The following is an 8,206-nucleotide window of genomic DNA, read 5'->3' on the forward strand; positions in this document are numbered from 1 at the left end:
CTCAATAACTTCATTGAACTGAAAAGTTACTGAATCGGAAACTAGTCGTGTCACCCTCCAACTTCCTGCTTGAAAAATATAGGTAGCTACAGTTTGTCTCAAAGATCGAAAGCCTTGTCGTGACCGTCGAGATGCTCCTTCCAATTTCTTCTCGCTAGCTAGCCAGGCCAAGTCGGAAATTGAGCAGATGTTTCGCTAACACTTATATAGTACTTTCATATGACGATTCTGTGGCACAGCGCAGCATTTCTCTTACACGGAAAATAATGAAAAAGGTAAAATTTACCAATAGAGCTGACAAAAAAGGTTGAATGCACCTAGAAAAAGGTAAATCCAAAATGGTAAAACTTACCCCGTAGCAGGTGAAGCTTACCTGAATTGAGCAAATAAAAAAAGGACAAATTACCGAAAAAATAGAATTCAAACTGACCTTCTAACCTCTTCGAGGTAAAACTTACCTTGTAGCAAGGTGAAGCTTACCTCGTAGCGATGTGAAATTGACCTGGATTGAGCTAAAAAAATCTGAATAATTCATCTAGAAAAAAGGTATCTATTTTCTGAAACCGTTTATTGAGATTGAGCTGTTATTTCTTGAAGGAACATTTGCTTTTAATTTAGTTGTGCTAGTTTTCATAAACTTTGCTTCCATTACAGATTGGCCCAGTGAGCTTCGAAATGTTTTCTTCATCATTCCGGAAGAGCAACAGACAATTAATATTATACTCCCCAACTGGCCGGATTAGTCAAACGGAGAAAAAGAATGAATGTTCTAACCAACTGAGGAGATTCAGCTGCCATGGTTGCGTGGAAGGACACAGAGAAGGCAAAAGTGTATTCATCCGACAAAACGGAACATTCAAGGAAAAAACGAAGTTGACCGACCCGGATCGTCGAAAAGAGGAACTTTATTTCAAACATAGATCTCCAAAACAACAAATAATCTGAATTAAAAATCAAATCTCGAATGAATATTTTCCTTTTTTTATTATCATTTGGTGACAAGCTAGAACAGAACCATTTTATTCAGTGAATAAGAAACCAGTAGAATGTACCTTTTGGTCAGTGAATCCCAAAAAGATAAAATTTACCTTTTTTGCTAGGTGAATGAAAAAAGTCAAAATTTACCTTTTACTATACTGCCGCTGCCGGCAAGTCTGTCCCATATGCAAAAACAACGAACCGAGAAAAACGGCTTTAAAGATTTTTATACACTTTCGTGGATTTCTCGGTTGAAACTTTACCTTTTCTACTTTTTTCTTCACAGATGTTAAGATAATTGTTGTAGACTTTCGTCCAATGTGTTTTTGATTTGGAAGTTGTTGATGCGGAGGAGAAAATAATGATGGGACAGCCTTGCGAGTATATTTCGCATGCGGATTAAATATACCCGCAAAGCTGTCCCATATTTGGCTTTTCTTTTGTCAGTTGATCATTTGATTCTCTCTATCTGCGCTGTATTATTCACTTTACTGGTTGATTACTGATAAAAATAAGTTTGAAATGATGTATATGACATGTTTAGATAGTCAAAGTCTCAAAGATGAAGAAAGTTTATCGTAAGAAGTGTGTGTGGGTGAAGGAGGTCTAAAATAAAATGAATAACAACGATCCATGAATAAAACAACCTGTACCATCATATTTTGGAAAGTTTTTCGGTCAATTATCTTTTTAGAAAGACTATAAATACTTTCAAATTAAATTAATGCTGAATCAGAAACAGCAAAGTATCTTGGCTGCAAATATTTCATGAAAAAAATCAATTCAATATGTGTGCTACAAGGTACGCGTATTTTTGTTCAATGATTTTATGAAAGTCCAAGCAGCAAGTAACAGCATGACAAAAACCAAAAAAATATGGCTTTGTAGCTGACTATTTTCCATGTTTGACAAAGAACAATTCAATAAGCTTCATGCGAAATTAAAAAAAAAAACAGTTTGATGGAATTAGGATAAAGTTAGCTTGTGAAAATGATGGAGATTGCTATTTTTAACTTTACTGTGCTGTTTTATCTAGTCTAACTTTCGCAATTTCAATGAATGCTTATTTTGTCGCACACCTTGTATGAATATTTGTAAAATTAACGTAAATTAGAGGAGAAATTTTAAGGTATTCTGTATACATGTACACATGGGACAGCTTTGCGGGTATATTTCATATGGGACAGACATGACTTGGTATTTTTTTCATATATGTTGAGAACAAAGTTATGAAAGTTTTTAGTCTAAATTGAAGAACTAACTGTATTTGAACGATTTTTGAGATAAACTGAAAAATGACGAAAATGCATAAGGGACAGTCTTGCGAATAGCGGCAGTATAGGTGAATGAAAAAAGATAAAATTCAACTTTTCGCTAGGTTAATGAAAAAAGGTAAAATTTACTGAGAAAGATGGGTTGAAAAACAAAACTACATCTGCTTCTTGATAAATTTTACCTTTTTTTATTTTCCGTGTATGTCTCCTTTGAGTCTCCATGTCAGGTCGTTTCAAATGGTACGATGAATTGTTGGCATTATGTAGGGTAGCGCTGCATACTATATAGCAGTTCTTGTTACTAGTTCTTATATATTATAGATTTCAAATTTAATACAATACTGAAAAATATTACAGTTTTGAAATTTCACTATACTACAGCTCAAATATGTTCTTTTATTTGTTTAACATGTAAATTAGAACCTTTACTGTTCACAGAGCATTTCCTTCTCGAAGAAAACCACCCCCACCCAAGGAAAGGAATCAAACAAAGATTGTTTATTTGTTCTTTGATACGGAACAAGTCCGATTGATACCGAACATACATGTGGAACGCCCGTTCAGTCAGGTGTGGCCTGGACTGGTGCTGTTGAATTTGCTTTCAACTATTGGTTCACATTTGATGCTTGAAATAACCGCTTCTTGATCGTCTTGCAAAGTGTCAAAGCAACTTAGGTTCAAATGGGAAGCGTGGAAAAGATACTCGTTCGGGAATTCTCCCCAGCAGCATCTTAGGATATGGTTGAATTGATGCTAGCATGCTGGTCAGGCTTTGCAGTCATTTTGCACTGAATACAGTTGTTTTCTAGCTTTGAGCTAATTTGATTGTGTGCTTGCTAGAATCTTTCGAATGGAACAGAAGCGAAAGACATAAGCCACGGGCATATAATGTATTCATGTCCAATGGAGAAGCTTCTGGATGACTTACTTTTCAAAGATATCAAATGTATGTTTGTTCATAGTCCCTGATGCCGATCTGTTTATTTTCGACGTTCCTGATACAGAACAAAAAAGATGAATCAAAAAAAAATTCAAATTTTATATATCTTCATGCGTTTGATGGTTTTCATCAAATGTTCAGTGGGAAAAAACTATATGTTTATGTCAATCTGCTATTGCACCTAAAATTGAAACTAAGTGGTACAGAGAACCAGCTAATTTCCATCGGTAGCTAATTTTCAACAATTTTTTCGTATTCGTGTTCAATGTATGTGGAACACGAATTTATAATTTTTCAATTTCTATTCTGTTAAGAACTCATTCCTTCGATGCAAAGGAAAATGGATTTGAATCAAAGGAATTTTTATTTATCCCAAAATCAAAAGATGGCATAACTTTGATCTTTACAACCCTTAAAGTACTCTGCAAAGTGATCCTGAACAGGATCCAAGAGAAAATCGACGCTACATTCCGACGGCAACAAGCTGAATTTCGATCCGGACGATCATGTGTGGACCACATCACAATGCCACGAATAATACTGGAAGAAATCAATGAATTCCAGGACTCTCTTCTGCTGGTGTTCGTTGATTTCAAAAAAACATTTGACCGACTGAACCACGAAAACATCTGGGCGGCTCTAAGGCGATGAGGTGTCCCAGAGAAACTAGTCCATCTCATCGAAGCACAATACGAGGCACTTTTTCTCACAGTAATGGATGAGATCTTGACTGGATCATTGACTGTAGACCAAATCGAGGATTGCCGTGGAATCCTTCGACAATGGAGCAACTGAACGATTATGACCTGGCTGACGGTATTGTGCTCGCCCTAACACAATCGGATATGCAGAATAAACTCGACGATCTTACCGAAAGCTGCAAGGCAGCAGGTCTCAAAGTCAATGTCGGAAAGACCAAGTCGATGGAGATCAACACAGAAAATCTCTGGCGCTTACACCAGATTTCTCTACTAACTAAAATCCGAACCTTTAACTCAAACGTCAACGTATTGTTGTACGGGATCAAAACTTGGTGCACATATGCTGTGATGACGCGAAAACTGCTAGGTTTTGTGAATCGCTGCCTGCGGAACATCATCTGTGCTTGGTGGCCTGGCAACTGCATCTCAAACGTGGAACTACATCGCCGTTGTCACCAAAAGGCGCTAGAAATCGGGATTCGGGAGCGTAAGTAGAGATGGATTGAGCACACGCTTCGAAGAGATGAAAACTAGATTTGCAGAGAGGCGCTTGACTGGAATCCAGATGAGCATCGAAGAAGAGGCAGTCCCAGAAGCTCGTGGCGGCGTAGTTTAACTGCTGAAATCCGCACAGTTGACGAGAACCTTGGCTGGCAGCAAGTGAAGACGCTGACTCCGGATCGCCAGCTGTGGAGATCTTTCATCTCAGCCCTATGCGTCGGTCAATCGGCGCCGGACCCTTAGAGTACCTTAGACTTCCCGATACACGTGACGACCCCTCCTTCTACTTGCAACTGAGCACTGGTACCAAGGCAACAGTGCTCAGTTGTCAGTCACACCACGTTTGTACTACACTCGGTACGCAGGCTGTTGGCAAGCTGACTGAACTAAGTGTGACGTTTTTACTCTGGACCACGGGGAGGTGGAACTACGGTCCAAAGCTTATTTTAAAAAGGATTTACCACCTGGGTGATCAACTAATAAAAAAAACTAAGGAGACATTTGGTATCATTCTGACTTTTTTTTATAAATTTATTTTTCGGCGTATCGGTGAAATGTATATTCTTGAAGAAAGAATGTCAGAAATGAAAATTGATAAAGATGAATAGAGAAGTGAGGAGAAAATTTTTACAGGTGTTGAAAAGAGCGAAAGAGCATTTTTGCGAGGAAAACTTATTAACGTACACCAACTTTACCCCGCATCATTCCATTATTTAGGAGAAGTAGTACCGGGATAGAGGTGGCACTACCTTAACCTATACAATGAAATCTGGTTGGACGGTCCCGTACGGAGTATACGTGTTCACCACATGTAGACTTTGGACCAACCAGATTTCATTGTATAGGTTAAGGTAGTGCCACCTCTATCCCGATACTTCTTCTCTTAAATAATGAAATGTTGCGGGGTAAAGTATGGAGTACGTCAATAATCCTCGTCCTCGCAAAACTGCTCTTTCGCTCTTTTCAACACCTGCGAAAAAAATTCTCCTCACTTCTCTATCAATTTTTCTCAATTTTCATTTCTGATATTCTTTCTTCAAGAATATACATTTCACCGTTATGCCGAAAAATAAATTTACAAAAATTAATTAACGGTGGTTAACTTATCTTAAAAAAAGACTTTTTTTTAGAAATTAAACTTTAGACAAAGTCATTCTGCTCTAGTATTATTCTGACTCCAATAGAAGCTCCACACGAACAATGTGTCACTTCGAAGGGTTCCGGTTGAAGAATGCGTACTAGAGTCAATCCATAGGAGTATTTTTGGTCATCTCGCGTAGATTAACCCGCTCGAGACCGATTGCACACAATGAAATTTTTGAACCGTTTTTAGAACACTCATTCGTTGTGAGTTTACTTTTGCTCGGAAGAATAAAATTTCTACATAAATACAATCCTTGAAGTTTAGGCTAGAAATGGAGAGAATTGGTTTCAATAAGAATCACTCGGCATAAAAGTTTTTAAAAATGTAATACTATGAGTACGAGAGGTGCAAAAATGCTCCACTTTGAGAAAAACGGTTCTTTCTGCTGATTCCACACATCAGTTCAAATAAAATAAGAAAAATCATTAGGGAACAAATTTCATGTTAAGCTGTTAATTTATTTGTTCATTTAGACTTCAATTTAAGTTCGAATTGTATAATCCTCTCATAATGATTGTGTATGGTCCTGGCATAATGATTCTGGTTTTCAGTCATTTGTTGAATTTTTAGAAGTTTTGGAAAGCCTTATTGGCATTTTCTGATGTAATATGTGACGTACCGTAAACTGGGGGAAATTTGATCACTTTTTTCAAATATTTTTGAATGTTTTGGAAGGAGTTGTTTTTTCATAATGTCTAAAAGTTGTTAACCCCTTACTGATGTGTGAAGTGTAAAACATGATCATTGATTGCAGTAAATTCAAACAATATCGGTGGTTATAATTAAATGTTTGTTACAAAACCAGATTTCGAGTTTCGGGGTTTTTATGATCACTGTGGTTTTAAATACCTCAACATCTTCAAAATTATGCTATCAGCACAGAAGGCATAAACATCAATAACAGTAATTATTGTTAGGGCTAAACTGATGTTTTGAACGTTTTTTTTTCAAAAACATTTATAATCAAAAGATGGACAATGTTGCTGCATACATCTAGGGGTAAAAATTATTAATATTTCCCAATTTTTTTTACCTCAAAATCAAATGAAATTTTATTTTCATGCAATTCCCTAGGTCTTCGCACTGTTCTGATGCAAGGAATATTTAAATAAGGTAGTGTCGAGAGCCATATTGGATTTTTTTGTGATGTCACAAAAACGATTGTATCGAAAATTTATGTGAGAATGATAGGAATTTCAAAGAAAAACAAGTTTTAGAACGAAATCGAATTCCAATCTCATTTTGATTTTGTTGTCTGGCATCTATTTCACTATGTTCTGAAGTTTTTTTAACCTTTGAAGATTGTATTATGTTTTTTTTCTTAATTTATTATTGAATGCAATGTCGGCTTGAAGCTAAAACGTGCAAAAATGAAGAAAATATCAGCTTCGAAAAGGTCTAGCTGGTAGATATTGAGTGTTAAACTGATTGTAATGATTTTAATCCAACCGCTTTCCATATACAATTCTTAAGTAGAACAATTAACATCAATTCATGATTGTTAACTCAGTTTACTTAAATGTATGTATGTATGGTTCCCCCATCGGTAGCAAGGTCCTGCCTATGTCTGTGTGGCTTGGCCTTCGAATTAAATTCTAGGGCTTCCACGGCCGATGGTTCGTCGAAGGAAGGCATCCAACCCTCAGAAACCTACAATGGTTGGCAACCCACTCCGCTTGCATTAGTTTTTTCAGGTTATCCCCAGATGCATTCCCTCTAAAATATCCCTACCCCAAACGAAAGTATATGGCCGTAAGGAAAATTACTCGAATAATCTGAATAATACGATTATATGTATTAATTATAAAAATAGTTATAAATAATGTTTTGTTTTAAAAGGATACGTATCTGAAAGGATAAAAGTTAATATGCATATTAAATCAGCATGGGGACGTTTTGTCCCTTTTCATCCCAACTTACGGTAATGGCTTTATTCGACTAGCGATTTGAATTATACAAACTGTCTTTTCGACACTGTTCATATCAGATATCAATACAGTGCTCTTCTCTTTCTTCCATTTAATAATAAATAAAAATATAATCAGAAATATTCATTAAAAAATGTTGTAAAATATGGAAAAATCAAACGAAGAATTGCGCATGCGATTTGAATCAAATGTCGAAATATAAAAAAAAAAATCTATGACCGTTAATTTGCTTTAAAACTTAAAACATATTTTATAGAGGAGTGCAAATGATACAAAAAAAAATTTTCAAAGCATTCAAACATTGTTATATTACTTCGTCAACTGGTTTGACCATGTGGAGCCCAAATTCACCCTTTTTTTCAAAATAATGCTCACGCGTACTCTCTCGCCTTTGACTGTCGCTTTCAAATCAACCACCAGCAAATGCAAGACTTGTTCATCCGCCATGTGCTAGCCCAACCACCTTCTTACACACATACCTAAGAACTGAAAATGAATATTTTACATCAAGCACGAAACCCACTATGCGGCAACGCTTATCGATTAAGTATAAGTGAATGATGAATCCCAAGTCCCACCATAAAGCATACACACGTGTACCCTACCCATCTTGCTTTACTGACTTTACTCGCCTTCTGCATTTTTATGCAAGTCATGGGCCCACCACGCAGATTAGTTTTTTCATCTGCACAATGAACACACACAAATGTTTCGAGCATAAACTACTACAAACGAACGCT

Source organism: Uranotaenia lowii, chromosome 2, assembly GCF_029784155.1.
Source record: "Uranotaenia lowii strain MFRU-FL chromosome 2, ASM2978415v1, whole genome shotgun sequence".
Lineage (NCBI taxonomy): Eukaryota > Metazoa > Arthropoda > Insecta > Diptera > Culicidae > Uranotaenia > Uranotaenia lowii.